Consider the following 19,638-nt stretch of genomic DNA (forward strand, 5'->3'; position numbering starts at 1 on the left):
AGGGGGGCGCCAACCTCGCGTCGGAACCGGCGCCCCCGCGCTCTGGTCTTGCACAAAGCAGCGGCCCTCTGGGTTCCTGGCTCCCCCCCGAGTCCCGGGTCAGCCCGGCCCAGGAGAATCGGGCCTGCGGTTCTCCCTGGGTGTGTGCACCCGTTCGCGTGTGATTGGGTCTGGCCACATGCGTGTGCATATGAGCACCAGTGATCACACGTGTTAACTGGTACGACCGCACACTGCCGTGTGGACGAACACACACACGTGAACAGGCAGCGCTCCCCACCTGTCCAGGGTTGTTTGGAGGGCGGCATGAGAGAGGTCAGTCTCTGAGCCTCTGTCCTGCTCTTCTCGAAATGTCCGCGAAACTCTAGAGAGGCCACATCCTAGCTGTCTTGGGGCAGAGCCGGCGGAACCAAAAGCGCCAAAGGACACTGAGGAAGCCGCGCCGGCTCCGCGGTTCTAACCCGATGCCGGGTCTTGCTTCCGCATTTGCGGCGGGGGTCCGCCCTGCCTGGATTCCTGTCCAGCAGAGGGCAGCAGGCTTCTCTGACCGGTTGTGGCCAGGGGGCACTGCACCCAGTGACCAGCAGAGGGCAGTGCAGAGCCTCAGTCTGGACCTGGCCGTTCCTACCTGGCTCCCCAAAGGTCTTGCCGGGAGGGAGAATCCTGGCCTAGGCTTGAGCTAGCTCCCAAGGAATGAGACCTCTCCTTAGAGATCTAAATCCTCCTTGACGCACAGATAAAGAGACTAGGCAGGCAGGATGTCTTGGCAAAGCCTGAAGAGTAGGCTTTGGGACTCTACTCTTTCCACTATACACCCCCTCCATCTACTTGAAGCCAGATGCCCTTTAATACCAACCAGTTTTATTAGAATCATCATCAATGCTGTCACCGCCAGGCACAGTGGCCCCTTCTCTTTTAGCACATTACTGCTGTCCCCATTAGCACATTAGTGCTCCTGATACCTTGAATCCACAGGGGTAGGGACTCCTGCAGGCAGAGAAAGAAGCCGAGACTGGGAGGGAGACTAGCCCAAGGCCTGTCAGTTTCTGGGGCCGACCCCCAGACCCTGCTCCCAGTGCCTCACCCTTCTCCCAAGAAGCTTGTCTGACATTCTCTGCAGAGATGCCTGATTGGCAAGGAGAGGTCACTCCCCACCACACCCCCCTAGCACTGTCTTGCTTTCCACAATTAGCCTCACACACACCCCAAAGAGTTGCACAGACCTGTTCCAGCTAAACCGCTTCTGCGTACCTCTCAGTCTCACTGCCACACCACTGCTCTGGACAGTCCGTCCTGATGAACTCTCTTTTCTTCTATGTCTATGTCCATCCTCATCCCAAGCCTAGCTAGAGCCCCTTCCCAGCAGGTGTCCACGCTGGGTCATTACATTCATCTTCCAAAAACCTTGGGAAGAGGCGCTATTGTTCCTTGTGACAGAGAGAAGGAACCCAAGGCTCAGGGATGTTAGGTGACTTGCCCATGGGTCACACAGCTTCTAACGGCTGGGAAGGGAATTTGAATCGCCTACCAGGGCTGAGTAAACCAGTAGGAGGCAGGCTTGGCAGAGGGACTTACAGGTGGGAGAGGAGATAGAGAGGCGGGCACAGGAGTCCCCCTCCCTTCCAGAGTCCAGCGAAGGTGGCTCCCTGGCCCATCAACACCGCTCTCCCCGACCCCCTTCCCAGGCTCCAGCTTCTCCACCCTGGCTGTTTGTGAGTTACCGGTGAGCTCCCGCCCTCCCGCGCCTCCTCCTCCCACCAGCCCGACAGGAATAGACGCTCCCTAGCTCCTGCGTAAAGGCTCCGCCAGACCCGCTGCGGGGCGGGGGCGGGGGCGGGGGCTATTCCTGGTGCGGCGACTGACGCAGGCAAGGCGCGGCCACAGCAGATCTCCGCCCCCGACTCACCTGCTCCCTGCCTCAGTGATCTCGGCGGAGAAATGGGGGAGAGCTCATCGCCCTCGCCCCCAGTCCCAGATGCTGGCTGAGGAAGTTGGTGTCCCAGGGTGGGGTCTTTTGGCGCCCACAATGATCTCTTTGCGTCTTGGAGGCTGCAGGGATGACGCAGAGCTGTGTCTGCGAGGAACTGCCCCACAGTCCTCGTCCTCCATCTCAACAGCCTCTATCCTGTCTCCAAAAGAAACGAGCCTCTCAGATATCCACCGACAGGAATAATGGGGACTGGGAGGCTTTGGGGTGAGAACTTTTGAGGAGATGCCCTTTGAAAGGCTTAGCCCGAACCTGGGCCCTGACCTCTGTGTTGTTTATGGGAATCCCCCAATCAAATGCCTCCTCCTGAGCTTCCCAAAAGGCGTTTCTCCAACCTGCCTGGAGAGCATTTTCAGGTGGCCCAGGGCCCTGGACAGCGTAAAAAGTCAGGAAGGCCCAGTTGAAGACTTCTTTGACACATCTAGGAGATCCTATCCAGAGCTACAGAGGAGGAGTGTCAGCCCCGCTGCTAAGTTTTCTCCTTGGTCCACTGTCTGGGCTTGCCTCCTTCCTGGTTTCTGTCCATTCTTCAAGATCAAACCAAGACTGTCTCTATTCCTGCCTCCCCTCCCCAGATGAAGTGGCTTTAGAGACAAGGTCCTCCTCTCCTCCCTCTCTGTCCTCAGATTTGGAGTTCCCAAGAGCAGGTCTGAGACTGCCTGTCTCATGGGTTGGCACATCACGGTTTCAGGTGACAACTCACAAGTCCCAATAAAGCAGGGGCGGATGGCTGCAAGGAGCCTGAATGCCTGCAGCAAATCAGAGGCTGGAACGGGACTGCCGGGGGACTCTGGAGGAAGGGACGGGCCCTTTAACACTCACTCAGCCTCTTCTGAGTCTGGCTGTGAGCTGTGCTTGACATTCTTCATCTTGCTGCAGGATTGGCTTTGCTGTCCCCACCGTACAGATAAACTGAAGTTCAGGAAGAGCTGGTGACTTGCTCAAGTTTATGTATGCCTAAGAGGTAGAGGAGGGCCTTGAAGCTCTGTGTGCCTGATGTGGGATCCAGGCCCTGTTCCCCTCTCACTCTGGGAGGCTGAGGATGCAGGAGGCAGGGCCCTGGTAGAGACGGGGTCCCTTGGGGCACAGGACAGAGGGTGGCACACACAGGCCTGCCTGCATGCCTGCTCTGGGCTGGCCCTGCCTGCATGCAGCCCAGCGGCTCACAGGATTTTACGATGATGATTATTTCTGAAGGCACTTGAAATTAATGACAGCTCTAAAATGGCTGGGACAGCGAAGTCATTGCTGAGACCTCTAATTAGCAAGAAAAACGGAGACCAGGAGCTGGGAGGCCAGTGGGGGCTGGGCGGGCAGCACTGGGGCATGGACTGGGGTCAGGGGGTTGGGATGGAGTAGGCACCAGACCCCCTTAGAGCTGAGTGCTTAGGCAAACCCTGTGTTCCACTTTATGCCACAAATTAACTTATTACCTTGCTGTGTGACCTTGAGGAGGTTGTTGCCCCTCCCTGGGCCACAGCTCTCCCTGTATGCACTGGCGGGGGTGGGGGGGGGTTGCCCTGGGGTATCTCTAAGCTCAGGGCTCTGTGGCCTTGCATAGACTTGGGGACAGAGGGATGAAACCTCAGGTGGCTCTTTCACATAGTGCTCATTGCTGTAAGGCTGAATCCCAGAAGCCCAGGGGCCCACATAGCCTCTGGGAGTCACAGAAGAGGACCCAGCCTCCCCCATGGCTCTCGTAGCCCTTGTGCTCGGGTTGCTGAGGTCATTGGTCTAATGAAGTTCCAGAGACTCAAACTGGAGTGAAGGGGATTGAGAATTGGCAGGAAGCCCTGGACTGGTGCAGCAAGGGACGGGGGGACTGATGGGGCCACTAGCAAAGTCCCCGCTTAGAGGTGGACCTGGAGCTGTGACAGGACTTAGGGCCTTCCTGCCTCCTCCTGGTGAAACACTGGGTCCCACCTAGGTGTGGCTCAGAGGGTCTTTCGGGCAGGTGCCTCTTCCTGTATATCCTTCAAGGGGCAGCCAGGACAGAGAGGGGCACTGGGGCTCAGTAGGTAGGGACTTAACTCCACAGTGGCTGGCCCAACTGAATATATGGTGGTGGACTTGGAGGGACATCCATGGCGGGTCCAGGTGGAGGCCCAGAGTCCAAGGGCCTGGTTGTGGCAGATACACTCAATTAGGGTACCCTCTTCCCTGGCACCTACTGTGGACATTTCTTGTCAACAGGTTTCTCATACCCTTGAATTCTCTCCTCCTCCTTCAATTCAGGGCTCTGTGGGGCTCCCTTCTTCCAGAAACCTGCTCTGAAAGCCTCATCTTTCCCACTGAACTGGGCTTCTGGGCTTTGTGTCCTTGAGCACCCTGAGCCTCGGTTTCCTCCTCTGTAAAATCAGGCTCTAAACAGACCCCCAGCATGGGGCCAAGTGAGGACCCCATGACTTAACACCCAGTAGGTACTGGACTCTGAGCCTGGCACACAGCACAGCTGGCACTTGGTGAATGTGTTTTTCTTTTTTTTTTTTTTTGGTACTGGGGATTGAACCCAGGGGCACTCAACCACTGAGCCACATCCCCAGCCCTATTTTGTATTTTATTTAGAGATAGGGTCTCACTGAGTTGCTGAGGCTGGCTTTGAACTTGAGACCCACTTGCCTCAGCCTCTCGAGCGGCTGGGATTATAGACACGCGCCACCACACCTGGCAGTGTGGGTACTTTTTAGGTTATCCTGGTTACTGTGATGGTTGCTTTCTGCCCCCTGACCCTTCCTCTGTTAGCCAGGGGTCTATCCTGAGACTGCTGTTAGTATCCTACTTGGAGAAGTCTGGACTGAGTTCTTTGTCCTCTGAGAACTGAGAATACCTGGGGGGCATAGTTTGGTCTTGTGTCTCCTCCAGTTTCCATTGAGCCTAGGGCCCTGCCTGCAGAGGCTCCACTGTTCAAATGAAAGCTGACTCAATCCCCCAGGACCAATGGCTTCCCTAGGGAAAGGGACCAGGGCATGGGTGACAGGGACACTCTTGAATCCTCAACTCCCACTTGCGCTCACCTCAGGGCCTTGGTCACCCTTGCCTCCACTGGAAAGTTTCCAGTGTGAGTGACCTTCCACCATCTAGAAGCAATGCAGTCAGCAGCCCTCTCTCTATGGGACTGCACTGAGTGCGGGGTGGGGGTGGCAGTTCTTGGAGGACTCACAGCAGAAGTCCTGGCGGAGAAAGAAGGTACCGGGCTGGCCCTTACTTGGCCTTACCACAGCCCTGCCTGCCGGGCTGGACTATCTGGTGGCTGAGATGCAAGAAATTTATCTGGGGCCAACCAGTGAATGGGCCATGTCCGCCCTGCCCACTTTGAAGTCCCTTCAGGAAAATACTTGATGTTCCTAACCTTGAGTGACCACGGGGTGCAGTTAGCTGTCCTTAAGAAGTCAGGGAAAGGGCTAGGGTTGTAGCTCCGTGGTGGAGCACTTGCCTCGCAAGGGCGAGGCACTGGCTTCGATCCTCAGCATCACATAAAAATAAGTAAATAAAATAAAGGTGTCCATCTACAACTAAAAAAAGAAAAGAAAAGAAGAAGTGGTCAGGGAAGTGTGAACTCCATAAAAAAAAAAAAAAAAAAAAACGATTAAATTGAATTGGAAGCAAAACAAAAATGCAGAGACAAAAAGCAATTTGTATAAAGAGACCACTCCCTGGCTCTTTGGGACCCTGGGCTCTGTGCCTGGCAAAGCAGCTCCCCCTGAGAGCCCAGGCTCCGCTGTCCCCACGGAGCATGTCAGGGGGAACTCGAGCTAATATGTGCAAACAGGCAGCACTATTAGCAAATCCGTTCATTAAGCAGTCGTCTCGAGTTCTGTTGTGCTGGAGATTTGTTTATTAACTTAAGCCACAACCTGTTATTACTAGAGTCAAAGGCAGTGTGGCGGCTTGGGATGTGGCCAGCTTCGGAGCCAAGCAGCCTTGAGTTCCAGTTCTGATTTTGTCTCTAACTGCTGTGTGACCCTGGACAAGTTATTTCACCTCTCTGAGCTTCAGCTGCCTTGTGATAGGCATTCCTAGGATGTTCCCCAGGGACCCCTACCTTCCCCCTGCTGTGTAATCCCCTCCCCATGAATGTGAGCCGGACCAACTGACTGACTATTCTAAAGAGTAGAATATGGTGGAAGGGATGGGGTGTCACTTCTGAGATTAGATCCATGGCTTCTCTGTCTGCTCTGCCACATATGAGCAGCTCGGTTGAGAATTCCACAAGGAAAGGAACTCATGTCAACACCTACGAGCCCTGAGGATTCTAGTTGCCACTCGAATGAGCTTAGAAGCAGGTCCTGGGCTAGGGATGTGGCTCAAGCGGTAGCGCGCTCGCCTGGCATGCTTGTAGCCGGGGTTCGATCCCCAGCACCACATACCAACAAAGATGTGGTGTCCACCGAAAACTAAAAGATAAATATTAAAATTCTCTCTCTCTCTCTCTCTAAAAAAAAAAGAAGCAGGTCCTCCCTGAGTGGAGCCTAAGGCATGCTCTGCAGCCACCCTGCCTACAGCCTTGTAGGACCCTGAGCCAGGGGTGCTCAGTGCCACCTCTCCTGGATTCCTGCCCTATGAAACTGCAAGATAATACTTATTTGTTCTAAGCCATCACGTTTGGGGGTGATTTGTTATGCGGCACCAGCTAACTGATACATGTTCCATATGTTAAGTGGCCTAACAGTTCCTTTCTCCCAATGGCTGGGAGCATGGAGATAATTCAGGCAAAGTGCCCCCAATGGCATAGTAACTTGGCAGTTTTCTGGTGAAGTTGAAAAAAATGCACATCCTATGACCCAACAGTTCCCATACTGAGTATGTGTCCCCCAGAAACAAGAAGGCAAGTAGGGGAATGTATTGTCTATAGTGGTGGAAAATCAGAAACATGCTACATGCCCATCATCGGCAGGGGGAATGAACACACTCTGGCATAACCACACAAGGGAACACTATGCAGCCCTGAGCCCAGAGACACTGGAGTTACCCATATGGGCCTGTGTGAAATCACAAATGCCATGTGGAGGAACAACCAAAGGTACATACAAGGTGGTGCCATTCACATAATTTGAAAACAAGCCCCAACCCCTGTCAACTGAGCACAAATACCTGCACCCACAGGAAACGTGCACACATGCATGGAATGACCAGTGCCAATTCCAGGGGACTGCTGCTTCTCAGGGAGAGAACACCACACTCTGGGGTGGCTCTAAGTTATCTACTTGCTCAACAACTCATTTGATCCTCTCAGCAACCCCGTGGGGGCCCATTCTATTATCATCTCTTCTTACAGAGGAGAAAACTGAGGCACAGGGTCTCCAGGCAGCTACTCTCGGGCTTTCGAGTCCAGTGGTAGGCCAGGGCTTGGTTCCTCACTGTCACTAATTTAAGGGAGTCCTTGGCCTCTCCCTGGCCTCCATCATTCTATTGAAGGGAAGACCCTCCACCTCATAGGTATAGATTGACAGATTGGAAAACTCTTTTTTTTTTTTTTTTGGTACCAGGAATTGAACCCAGGAGTGCTTAACCCCCAAGCCACGTCCCCAGCCCTTTATTTTATATTTTATTAGAGACAGAGTCTCTCTGAGTTGCTCAGGGCCTCAATAAGTTACTGAGGCTGGCTTTGGACTTATGATCCTCCTGACTCAGCCTCCCGAGTCGCTGGGACTACAGGCGCGCACCACTGTGCCCAGCTGGGAAATTGTTGATTACATCAGTCTGGAATGTTTGGAGAGCCCCTGTGAGCCAAGCCTGGCACCAGCTACAGAGCAGGGGAGACTAAAAACAAGGAAGTGTGGACAAGAAAAAGTGCAAATAAGATGATTCAACCCAATTTGGTTCAATCGTACATAGACTCAGTTCACAGACGAAGGCTGAGGTTAAGGAGCATTACTGAACCACGGAGATGTGAGAGGCCCTGTGTGGGTGCTTCTGCAGGTTATCTCATGTGAGCCTTAGCCCGGCTCTGTAAAGTAGGGACTTTCACTCTCCCCATTCAACCAATGAAGAAACCGGATCAGGAAGGAGGAACAATCTCCCCAGGTCACCCAGCAGGATTGGCAGGATATGTCCTCCTTCCCTCTGTCCTACCCTCTGGGGCTGGGGATGGAGATGGAAGGCCCTGGCCTCGCTGCCTAGAGGGGGATCACAGCCTAGACCAGGAGCGTCTGGGGGATCTAAGAGGAGGAGGAGCCATCAGGACAGACTTTCTGGATGGGGACCGGAAGGCAGTTGCTTCGGTGGCCTCACTAGCATCCATCTGCCCATCTACCCTGCATACATTCATTTATTCATTCATTCAACACATATTTTCTAAAGTTTTCTCTGTGCCATGACAAACCTCATGGTCTAGCAAGCAAGTCTCAACCCAGTGTGGCACAGGTCGAGGTGAGAGAAGGTGTGCACACACAGAGCAGGTCCTGGGGGTCACAGCAGATATCTAGGAGGCAGTGAAGGCTGCACTGGAATTGAAGGATGAGAAGGAGCCAGTCAGGTGTATGGAGGTGAGGGTGGCGCTCTCTGCACAGAGACCAGGGGTGCAAAGGCCTGGCCCTGGGATGGGGGAGACAATGGCCCTGAGGAAGGCCCATGCTGGCCAAGGGGGTCTGGCTTGGCTGAGAAGGGGGTACAGACTGAGGCTGCTGCACCTCTCCCAGGGAGCATGGCTGCCTGCCNTATAAGAGACAGGTGGGGGGGTGCCGAGAGCCTGCTGGCCCCATGCCCTGCCTCCCACCATTTGACCCACGATGGAGTCAGGTGGTGCTGGAGAGAGGCGGGCCAGAGACACAGAGAGCCAGAAATGGCAGAAACGTGCCATCATTGGGGCGTGCGATGATGGAGGGTGGCCAAGGGGGTCTGGGGAGCTGAGGTCCTGCCAGCCTCCGAGGCTAGTGCTGGGGTCAGACCCAGGGTGCACCTCCCAGGGAAGCCACCTGTCCTCTCTGAGCTGCTTTCCGCCCAGGTTCCCAGGTGGAGCTTGGAGGGCTGTGGGGAGAGTCCCAGGAGCATGCACACACATGGGTGACACCGGGGTGCACAGTAGGCCCTCCAGAGTGGGCACTCCCCCCACCTCCCCTGCCCACCCCACCTCACAGGGACTCCTAATTAGATCAGGCCTAATGAGGCTTTCCTCTGCCAGGCTGTTTACGCTTCATTAAGGCCTGAGCCCAGGACAGTACTGGGAGGGGGGACAGCCAAGGAGCTGCCAGGACCTGGTCCACCCCGGCCTCCACCATCCACAGGGTCCTTCCACCCCCAGGAGGCAGAGGAGGGAAACAAGCAGGCCAGAGCTCGAGAGAGGCCTGCAGCAGGGGAGGGGGAAAGGGGGAGGGGGGATTGCTGGTATTTTTCTCCTCCCTGGTGAAGAGCTTGGAAGCCCATTGCCCCTCAGGCCAGGGCCTGCAGTCCAGCCCCGTGTAGGAAGGGCAGATAGGCCACCTGAGTGGTGCCATGGCAGGCTCAGCTCTGCCAAGGGCCACACAAAGCCTGGGTGGGGGCAGTATGGGCCTAGGAGAGGCATCCCTATCCCCTACCTGGTCCTGGGAAGCTGCCAGATCCTCCTTCCGTAACTGACCCGCGGCCATGCAGGACGCAGGACTGGGCCTGTCACTCAGCTGGGTCAGCGGGCAGGCCCCTCTTCCTACTCCTGGATACCCAGGGAGCGTGAGTTCTCTAAGTGGTTTCCTTCTCCCAGAGGAAAGGCGGGAATCCCAAAAGCTCTTATCAAATATGCCATGGGCTGGGCCTCTTCCCCGGGGCGCCTCTCCACACCCCTCATGTTGTCTTGTGCAGCCTTGGTCTGGCCCCCAGGCCTGCTTTGCTGATGCACAGAGAGGCCTTGTGGGTACCCAGGGCTGCGCAGCTAGTCAGCACCACTGAGCACGGGAGCGTGGCCTCCAGGTGTTGCCCACAGCAGCTGAACTCTCAGCTCAGCACTCTGACATCGGCTGGGGTGTGGCATTTCCAGGAGCCCTCTTTCTGCCCCGATGCCTGTCTATCACTTCCCTTTGGGGCAGGGGCAATTGGGTTGGGTGCCTGTGGTGTCAGCCAGGATGATCTGGTCAGAGAGTAGAGGGAGGCATTTTCTAGAGACAGCTCTCAGGACTGGGTGCCCACTCTGGGCCCTAAGGACAGCTCCCCACCCCCAAGTGGGGACATCTTTTGTCTAAGATCACAAAGGTCCTGGAATCAGGAACATGCCAGTCTAGTTTCCAAAATTCGATCAAACTGAATGGAGGGGCACACAGAGGTGCAGCAGGGTGGCCATCAGGAGACAAGGGACAGCAAGGGAGGCCAGCTCCCTGGCATGTGACAGGTAGATGTGGCCAAGTCTCTGGATAGTCCTGGGAGCAGGACAGCTGTGTGGACTGGACCAGGCAGGAGAACAAAGACGTCCCTGGGGTCAGGGACACCCAGAGCCCTGAAGCAGGACGGGGTGGGATCCTCTCCATCAGGTAGATGATGTGGCTCGGGCTGGCAAGTCAGAGGGGGAGAGAGCTAGAAGGCCTCAGACTCCAGGAGGGCTCCCTGCAGTCTCGGATCACAACACGGTGCTGTGCGTACACTCAGACGCAGTGTGTTCACACCACCTGCTGGGGCGTGAAAACCAGCCATAAATACCTGCACTGTCGTGGTGGCTCATCAGGCAAGTGGGGAGACAGGCCTGGTGTGCCCTCAGGAAGCTCCCGGTGACTCAGAGGCTGCAGCCCCCTCTGCACACCAGACACCCCTCCCCCACCCTCTGACTCAGAGCAGCTTGTCCAGGAGCCTCATCCACCCCCATCCTGAGCAGAGCTGGGCAGGGAGGACCACTACCATTCCCCAGGCTGAGGGGCTGAGGAGGAGGGAGCTGGCCAACTGCAAAGACACCACGTGCCAGGAAGCTGGGCACGATGGTCCCCAGGCACAAAGGGTGGTGGGACAGGTGAAGGCGAGGTCCACTTGTCACCCCTTCTCCCAGGCAGCAGGCAGAAGGTGGGCCTCACTGCCACTCATTTCCTCAGCACCCAGCTCTTTCCACCCTTGAACGTGGCAGTGGTGTTTCCACATTTACTCAATGTGCTGGAGGTTGAGGGGGCTACGAGCCTCTGCCGTGGCCGAGGGAAATGCCAGCTAACGTCTGAAGCGTGGGAAGCATCATGAACAAACTCAGGCTCCTGTGTTGGTCCTCCCATCCCCAGGCCAGTTGGTCCGTGACAAGCGCAGGGCTGCCGTCTCTGAGGGACACCTGCACTCAGTATGGGTCCGCCTGAGAGCTGGCTCTGGCCCCATTTTGGAAGGGCCGGCAATTAGTTCTGGGATCTGAAGAATGAATAGAGGCAAAGTTAAAGACCTCACTGGTGAGGCTGCCCTTGTGACGGGCGCTGGTTGGTCTGGAGGAGGGGACAACCCAGGGGTACAAGGTACCAAATGCCCCTCAGACACCTCTACTGCTTGGGGACCCAGGAGGCCCCAGCACACTTCAGCTTGGCTGGCAGCTCAGGCTGAGCCTAGGGAACGAGCGGGTGCTTAGGCAGGGCTCAGTTTCCCCATCTGCAAGTGGAATTGTGCTGCCTGTCCTGCCACTTCCTGGGGAGCCGGGTGGTTTGAGAAGCGTCTGCCTGAGCCTGGTGGTTGTGATAGGCTGCCAAAGGGCCAGCAGGGCCCCAGCCCTGCCCCACCTTCCAGTCCAGTGAAGCAGTGTTGGTTCCTGCCTGCATTCTAGCTGCATGTCCAGGAAATGTGCAGGGTCCAGGTGTGTGGGCTAGAAGGGACCTCGCCCAAACACACAGCCCCGCCCCATCCCGCCCCACAGCAGCGTGCAGGATGACACCCGCCTACCCAGGCACGTGTTTGTGCACCCAGAGACCAGCACACGTGTGGGATCACTCTGGTTCTGTCCCCACGAGGAGTCGAGGAGTCGAGGAGTCGGGCTTCCTAGCACCCCGCTGTCATGGCAACAGAGCTAAGTGGGGGGCAGGGGTGGGGAGGAGAAAAGGGCTGGGGGGAAGGAGGTAAGGCTGGGTAAAGCCAGAGACTTGAGCTCCTGTCTCCTCTTGGTACCCCTAAAGCAGGTCACCCCTCAGCAGGCAGGTGAGGCAGGCATGGCCAGAGCACTTCCAAAAGGGTCCGACCATAGACCACCAGTCCCCTCTTCTGTGGGTGTAGACTCACACCAAGGCGAGTCTTAAGGGCCAGTCCCACCCCAGACATCTTGGGGCTGAGGGTCTGCCGCAGCCTGAAGAGCTTTCAGGAGAGGTCTCCTCCACAGAGCCCCTGAGACGCCTCTGTCCCCAGCAGCAAGAGGGAGTGACTGAGGGCTCTTCGGGCCCCCACCACAGACCCTGGGGAAGTAACACAGGTAACACAGGCCACAGTTACCAGGCCTTTACCATGTGACAGCAGGTGCCAGGGCCTCAGGATCTATGTGATAACTCGCTTCATGCTCTCCACGCCCTGCAAGGAAGGGTCTATTGGTCTCCAGCTGAAGAGCCCAAGCCAGGGAGAGGGAGGCCCTACTTACAAGAGGCTTTGACACTAGGTGGTTAGTGAGCAGAGCTGTGAGGAGGAGGGAAGTGGCCAGGGAGGGAGCAATCCCAGAGGTCTCTTTGGAGGAGACTGTCTCTTGGGAGTGGTAGGGGCCTGGCTTGCAGAGAGGCGCACAGACATTCTAGGAGGCAGGGAGAGCAGCACACAGTGTGGAGGTTGGCGGTGGGGGGGGGGTCTTGTATGAGGCCCATGGAGGGGCCACCCCGCCCCCTGTGGAGTCAGAGGCAGAATGTAGCCAGAAGCTGAGTAGGGTCTGGAGTGCTCTGCAGGGTCTCCTCCCCAGGACCAGGTTACACTCTGCTGCAATACCACCTGTGACCAAGAGCCCAGGGGGCTCCCAGGGCTTCCTCCAGGGGCAGCAGGACAATCCCCAAATGCAATTCCAGTGCTAAGGATCACAGCTGTCTTCCCTCATTAGTGCTACCTTTGAACCCAGGCTCCAAGGGGCAGGCCCTGGCTGGTGCTGGCTGCTGGGAGCAGGTGCTGAATGCTGTTCCAGACAACCCAGGAAGGACCCTGGCAAAGCCCTGTCACTCTCTCTGCTACCCTGCGCTGCATGATCCTCCTATCTGCTTTGCCCCTCCCTCCTGTCACTGTCCCCTCTTCTTTCCTTGTATCTCTCTATCATTGTTCCTTTATTTTATATTCAGCCCTCAGCATTTTTCTTTGAAAGAGAACAGCTGGGCTGCTGGAGTTGCAGAGGAAATATATTTTTTTACTACTTTGCAGATTCCCCTTCTCTATGAAAATGGATACCATCATTACTAACTGATGGACAGATGGATGGTGGGGTAGAACTATTTCTGGGCTTCTTCTTTTCCTCCTCTCCAGGGGTTCTATTCTGGAGTATCTAAGAAAGACATGGTCAGACACTGGCTGGGAGGGCAAAGGGAGGACTATGGTATCAGGTGTGAGCCACTGGGGCCCTCAGTATCATCACTGTCCCCTTTTTCACAGATGAGGAGACTAAGCCCCAAACTCAGATACAGTTTTTACAATATTAACACTTAACACTAACCAGAAGAGCAAGTCTTTAAGGAGCAGTTACCGCATGCCAGGCTCTATGCTAGACACTTCACATGCCTTCAACCTGTGAGGCCTGTACATCACTGGTGGCATTTTACATAGGGGAAATCTGAGGCTCAAGAAGGGAAGTCACCAGCCAGTCACATGGCTGGGCCAGCAGAGCTGGAATGTCCACCTACACAAATATGCACGTGGCCACTCTGCCACCTATGCCCCTCTCTTAACCCCCAGCCAGCTGGAAAGGGGCGGAGCTGAGATTTGAATCCATATCTGTCTGTGTTCTCACCCGAGGCTGGCCACACTCCCATGTCGTGGCTGTTGCCACAAGAACTTTAAGCAGCAGTTCTAATCACAGCATGACCCAGCCTAATCCTCACCCTAACCTGCTCCCTGTGGCTAAGAGTTGCAGAATGATTGAGTGAAACCCCCCCAGCCTCTGGCCTGCCTCTTTGGGCTTCAGAGACCCTGGTCTAAAAGCAGGGGAGTGGAGGGGGTGAGTCTTAGGTAGCAACATATGAAATGGGACTGAGGCCCCCAGAGCCATACCCACCCATGCCCCCTTCCCAAGGGTCACCCCTTGCCCACCCTGTTCTCCAGGAGACCTCAGACCTCAGACAAGCCCCTGCCTCTCTGGGATCCAGCATGCCACCTGCTACCCTGCTGAACAGAGGACCCAGGAGAGGGACAATGGGAACCAGGCCTCAGCCTCAAACCTTCTGTCACACACCCCAGTGGCACCCCCCTCCCCAGAATCCTGCACTTGCACACATACCCTGGAGCCACCCCCTAGGGCCGGGGGCTCTCAGCTCTGCTATTGTGGGTCTTGATCTGTGGAAAACCAAGTCCAAAGTTAGGGAAGTGCCTTAAAGACACTGAAGGCAGACACGCAGGGACTCAGGATAGTGGTTGTCCCTGTTCGACTGACCAATGTAAACCTGTTTTCAGAGCTACACACGCAGTTGCATAAGTGGCAGTATCCTAGGCAAACGTGTGGTCTATATATATATGTCCATGAATTCAAAGTAAACCTGTTAGGTGGCGATGCTGTGCTCAGTGTCAATGCCATTCCTGAGGACTTTATGAAAACCACAGCTGGATGATGGAGATGCATGGTGGAGATCACCTGTGTGTGGTCAGTGGCAATGCCTGCACTTAACATGTAAATGAACTGTTGAAGCAACTTCCTGTGGGAATCTATAACATGGGACAGACCATCAGAGATGGAGGTGCATGGAGAAACGAGGGACCAGTTCCACCCGCACGCGGGGAGAGCAAAGACCAGGGGCATGATGGTGGAAGGACTGAGGGTTTTGAGTGTGGAGGGGGCTGCAGAATGAAGCCAGGGAGCAGGGGACAGTGGCTGCTGAGAGCTGGTCAGCTGGTGCTGAGCAGGTGGCTGGGAAAGGGCTCTGGCTGGAAAGCAGAGGCCAAGGGCATCAGAGGGCGGCTGGGGGCTTTGGGGATCTGGGGTGGTGTGCCGGGCTCTGTACCCAGGCTGGGCTTCCACAGGGTGCCTGGCCCCAAGCACAGCAGCCGGCAGCACTGCCCACAGCTGGGTGAAGGGAGAACTGGGAGCAGGAAAGGGAGGGTCCTTCACTCCCCACCCCCAACTCCACCATCCCAGAAGGCGACAGTGGAAAAACAGAACAAGAGTGTCAAGAAGGCTTAGTTCCAGACCCTCTCAGCCATCACGAATGTCAAAATGACAAATGACAAAATCCCAGTGTCACCAGGTGACACCAGTCAGTGCACCTAAAATCCCAAGCCTCTGTTCTCACAGAAAAAAACCAGAGGAGTGACAACACTGCTGGCCCTACATGACACGAGGGGCTTGGAGAGGGCTTTGCAAACTGGGAAGAGGTGAGGAAGGTGACGTGAAGGGGCTGTGCGATCCCTGGGGACCTTGCTGTCAGCTGACAAGCACCGGGGAGGCCAACCTGATGTCTACAGCGTGGTGTGTACACGCGTGCACAGCGTGTGCGCACAGAGCCATGAGTGTGTGTGTTCTAAGGCTCTCAGCGACTCTGCCACGGAGGTTTGGAAGTGAAGCGGGAAAGGAGGAAGTGAGATTTCAGGGTAATCTTAAAAGCGAAAAAAAATTATTACGTGTCAGAAGGAGTGGGGAGGCTTAAATGGCTCCCAGGTGGGACACAGAATAAAAGAGTCCTCGCTGTTATTTTTCGATTGTCTCCATGCGGGAAGACTGGCAGAGGGTCGCCATGGCAACCCTGGGCATCCAGCAGGGGGCAGCCTGGACTCTGCAGGTTGTGTCTGCGTTGAGCCGTGAGTCAGCCCATCAGAGCCCAGAGGCCAGGGTGGGGTCCACTCCAGGCAGGACCCTTGTCCTGGATTCCCAGTTCCTCCTGCTCTGGAAGCCACCTCTGGGATGGGAAGAGGACAGACAGGAGTTGTGTAGTGAAAGAGTCAGGCCAAAGACGCAGAAGTCTTGGGTGGGGATGGGGTGCAGGTGGGGGCTAGAGGGTTGTCAGGGAGCGAGGGGGCCCTGCAGCCTGGTCACAGAGGGGAGAGGCCATGTGTGGCTGACCCAGAGGATGGGATGAGGATTGAGGGGTGGGGAGGGAGGGTCCCAGTGCTGGAGTGGACAGGGACCATGTGGAGGCTTGGGTCGGGGCTCTCTGGGGGGCCACCCCCTGGGAGGCTTTGCTGAGTAGCCATTTTAGAGGTTGGATCTGAGCGCACCTGGCCCCAGTAGTGGGTTTCAAAGACAGGCAGAGAGGAGTACAGAGCAGGAAGACCCAGGTCAGAAAAAAGCAGCGCTCATGTAGAGGCCACTTTTGATGGAAAACTGAATTGGGAGAGAGAGTTCTCCACTTGTGGAAAAGTAGCTGTGAGCTTGTTGCCTCTTGCACCGCTGCAACCCGGAGCCTGACATTCAATAAATATTTTTTGAATAAGTGAATAAATGACAGAGGACCGAATGAACAGGGCTCAGAAAGCCACTTGGAAGCTCTGGGAGGCAGTTAACACCTTCTCTGCGATCATTTGCAGACTGGTACTAAAAGAGCTAAACAAGCTAATGAAACCCAAGTGACCTAAAAATGACAAGTGACAAAGTTGCTGGCCTGGGAGGCCACAGGAATCTTAACATCAGGTGGCTCAGGGCTTTTGGTAACCTAAACCTGGAAAAGTGGTAATGGTTCCTTCTTAAGGTCAAATGACAAAAGCCCCAATCAGTATCAAGTAGTGACTGCTAACGGTCTACTTCTGCCCAGAGGGCACCACCTGTGCCTAGTTCTGATTTCTCCGAGTCATGCTCTGAATGCATAAGCAAGGATTCTGAAGCACATGCCAGCCTGTTTGAAGGCCTTGAAGTCACACCCTCCAAGTCCTGGCAAGTGAAGAGCAGACACCTACAAATTCCAGTGTGGGTGATGGACGGTGGCCCGGCCAGCAGAGGCCTCATGGAGTCAGCAAAGCATCCTGCTGACCCGTCCACCAGCCAGGACTGGCTGCTTTTGCCCAGTCTTGTGTCCAGGAAAAGGGGCCCTGCAGGAGCTTGATTTTTAGGGCTTGGAGGTCCTTGGGTCTCGGGGTTGGCCAGGCCCTCAGGGACTCTGGGCTGAGGTTGAGAAAGGCGGGTGCTGGTTCACTTCTCTAACCCTGCAGCAGCCAAGGAACACCAGGGTGGAAAACGCGAATCCACTCTTCATCTGTGTGGGGACACTGCTCCATGCATTCACAGGGAGAGGCCTCCCTGAGGACAGCCCATGCGACTGGAAAGGCTGACATGGACAGACCCTGAGGTCAACCAGCATGACGACATGTGTGGCCCCACGAACCCTGGGGGAATCTTTTGCCTTCCCTGTAAATCAAGGAATCAGTGGGACGAGAACACCTGTCACATGGCCACTGTGGGGATCCAGTAAGACGATGGACGGATGCCCAGGGCTTCGTCAACAGCAGGGTCACGAATACTACTATTCTTGCTGCTGAGATTGACCCACTGGGTAGAAAGGGTCCCTTCTCAGAGTCCCTGGGGACTCGGAGGTCTCTCTAGGCCTTCCAGAAGCATCTGTCCTCTGCACTATGAGACTGTGGCTTTTGGCCATCTGTCTTTCCTGGCAGCCCCACCATCTCTTGCCTATGGCTGCAGCTGGGGAAGGAGTGCGTGCCTCATGCATGTGTGCACATTGCTAGGACACCCAAGTCCCATTCCCTGTGTCTATACATCCTCCAGGGGACCTCTGTCTCTCGCACCCACTCCAGAAGCCCCTCACTTCGAGCTGCTGCTCACTGTTCTCCACCTGGAAACTGCTCCCACCAACCAAGCCCCAGCTGGTTCAGGGTCTGCTTCCAATCCCCTCCCCACCAGCAAGTCCTCCGGGATTTCCAGTGGTGGTCGATGGCAGGCCCAGGGAGGGCGAGGGGAGCACGCTGCTGTGGACACCAACCCAGGAGGCCTCCCGCAGGGCGTGTGCCTCTGGCATCCCGGAGCTCCTGCCCAAGTGCTTGTCTGTCTTCCTCCATGACCAGGGGCTACCTCAGGGCAGGGACCATGACGGGGGAAGCCTTCACTCCCACTCCAGCCACCTCACTTTGAGGAGGGCCAAAGGCTGGCTGCAATGTGGCTCTGGGAACCTGGGGTCCAAGGTGCAAGTGGGGAGACTGAGGCTCCAAGAGGGAAAGGGACTTGTCCCTGAGGCCAGGGACTCAAGGCCCAGAGTCAAGGTGGCTCTGGACTCCAGGTGTCTTGAGGTCCCCACTGCTATTCTGGCCTCACTTAAGCTCCAGTTGCCCAAGTCCCAAGCCAATGTTGTTCCCAGTGTCCCCTCCCTATCAGGCCTTGCTTACTCATCTCATGGACTCCAGGGCAGACCTGTGGCCTCCAGCCAGGGAGAGGACATCTTCCTGGGGAGGAGGGAAGTTGCAAAGTGAGAAGCTGGGTCTCCAGCCAGGTGGGCCACCCCGATTCCCCCACCACTCTCAGTGTTGAACGGAACATTCGTTGAATGGAATTGAATTTACTGTTCGATTGCAGGAGTTGTAATTCGATCTGGGTCTTATGAAGCCCTTAATAAAGTTAAGGTATTACTGGTATCTGCTGCTTTTTCATTTGTTAAAGGAGGCAGTGGGGTGGGGAGGGCATTCAGCCAGGAGAGAGGGAGTCTATCCATTCTGTTTGCCTCAGCTGCCACCATGCCATGTTCCCCTGGGGCAGTTGCCACCTGTCTCTGTTCCAGAGGAAAGATATTCATCCTCAAGGTACCCACCAATCCTAAAAATCTATCTCATGGAGATGATCAGGAAAGGAAAGGGAGGTTGGGTCTACTTGGAGTTGGAGACAAAGAGGAAAAGGGCTACCAACCATTCATCAAGGAAGTTCCATGTGCCAGAGCCCCCGTTCCCTTTAGTTTATTCAATGCTCATGGAGTCCTTCTGAGGCCACATTAAAGAATGCCTATGAATACCCAGGTATTCAGGTACATGGTGGGGAACTGCACTTCCCTGTCTTCTTTGAAGTTAGGCACGGTCATATGACTTGCTTTGGGCCCAAAGGAATGTTAGTGGAAGTCACAAGCCCACCTCTAAAATGAAGCTTTAAGAGCCAGTGTGGCCTTGGCCGTGCCTCTCCCTGCTCCATGGTACATGCAGGTGCACATACTGAGATGGTAGGTACCACTCACTCTAGGATCCTGAGGGACAATGAGGAGCAGCTATCCATGTATGTCATAGTGATAAGAAGTGAACCTGAGTTGTTAGACATCTCTGAGATTTTTAAGGTTGTTATTGCAGCAAAACCTCTTCTAGCCTGACTGATACAGTGGTCCTATGCCCCACCAACCCACCCCCACCCACACACCCCCGTTTTCCAGATGAGGAAATGGAAGCTAAGCCAAGTTCAGTAATTTGCTGGGAGAACTAGAGGGAGTTAAGAGGTGAAGTTAAGAGTCCATCCCAATCCATTTGATGGCGAGGCCATGCCCTTCTCAGGCTGGGCTTGGGTGGCTGCCCCAGGCTGGCAAGGTGTGGTCAGACCCCAGCCAGCAGGGATGGGGCCCAGGGCTCAGGATCCATTTCTCCTCATCTTTTTCTCGTTACTGGGAATGGTGCCCCTGTAACCCTCACATAGGCCCATTGGAGATGCTGGACCGGGG

At 55.6% G+C, this 19,638-nt stretch overlaps 1 protein-coding gene across 9 annotated transcripts in view; it reads right to left on the bottom strand.

Annotated features, from left to right (window-relative positions):
- Lingo1 (leucine rich repeat and Ig domain containing 1) overlaps positions 1–19,638 on the bottom strand; it is a 170,883-nt gene that overhangs the window by 18,031 nt on the left and 133,214 nt on the right. Inside the window, exon 1 of one of the 9 annotated variants that reach the window (XM_048793821.1) lies at positions 1,907–1,929. The exons of 5 other annotated variants lie outside the window; for them this stretch is intronic. The gene's annotated coding sequence lies outside the window, so the exon portion shown is untranslated. Of the gene's footprint in view, positions 1–1,223; positions 1,484–1,575; positions 1,700–1,906; positions 1,930–19,638 lie in introns of those variants that run through there. 3 more of the 9 variants (XM_048793822.1, XM_048793819.1, XM_048793820.1) reach the window with 3 other exon arrangements.

Source organism: Marmota marmota, unplaced genomic scaffold (assembly GCF_001458135.2).
Source record: "Marmota marmota marmota unplaced genomic scaffold, marMar, whole genome shotgun sequence".
NCBI lineage: Eukaryota > Metazoa > Chordata > Mammalia > Rodentia > Sciuridae > Marmota > Marmota marmota.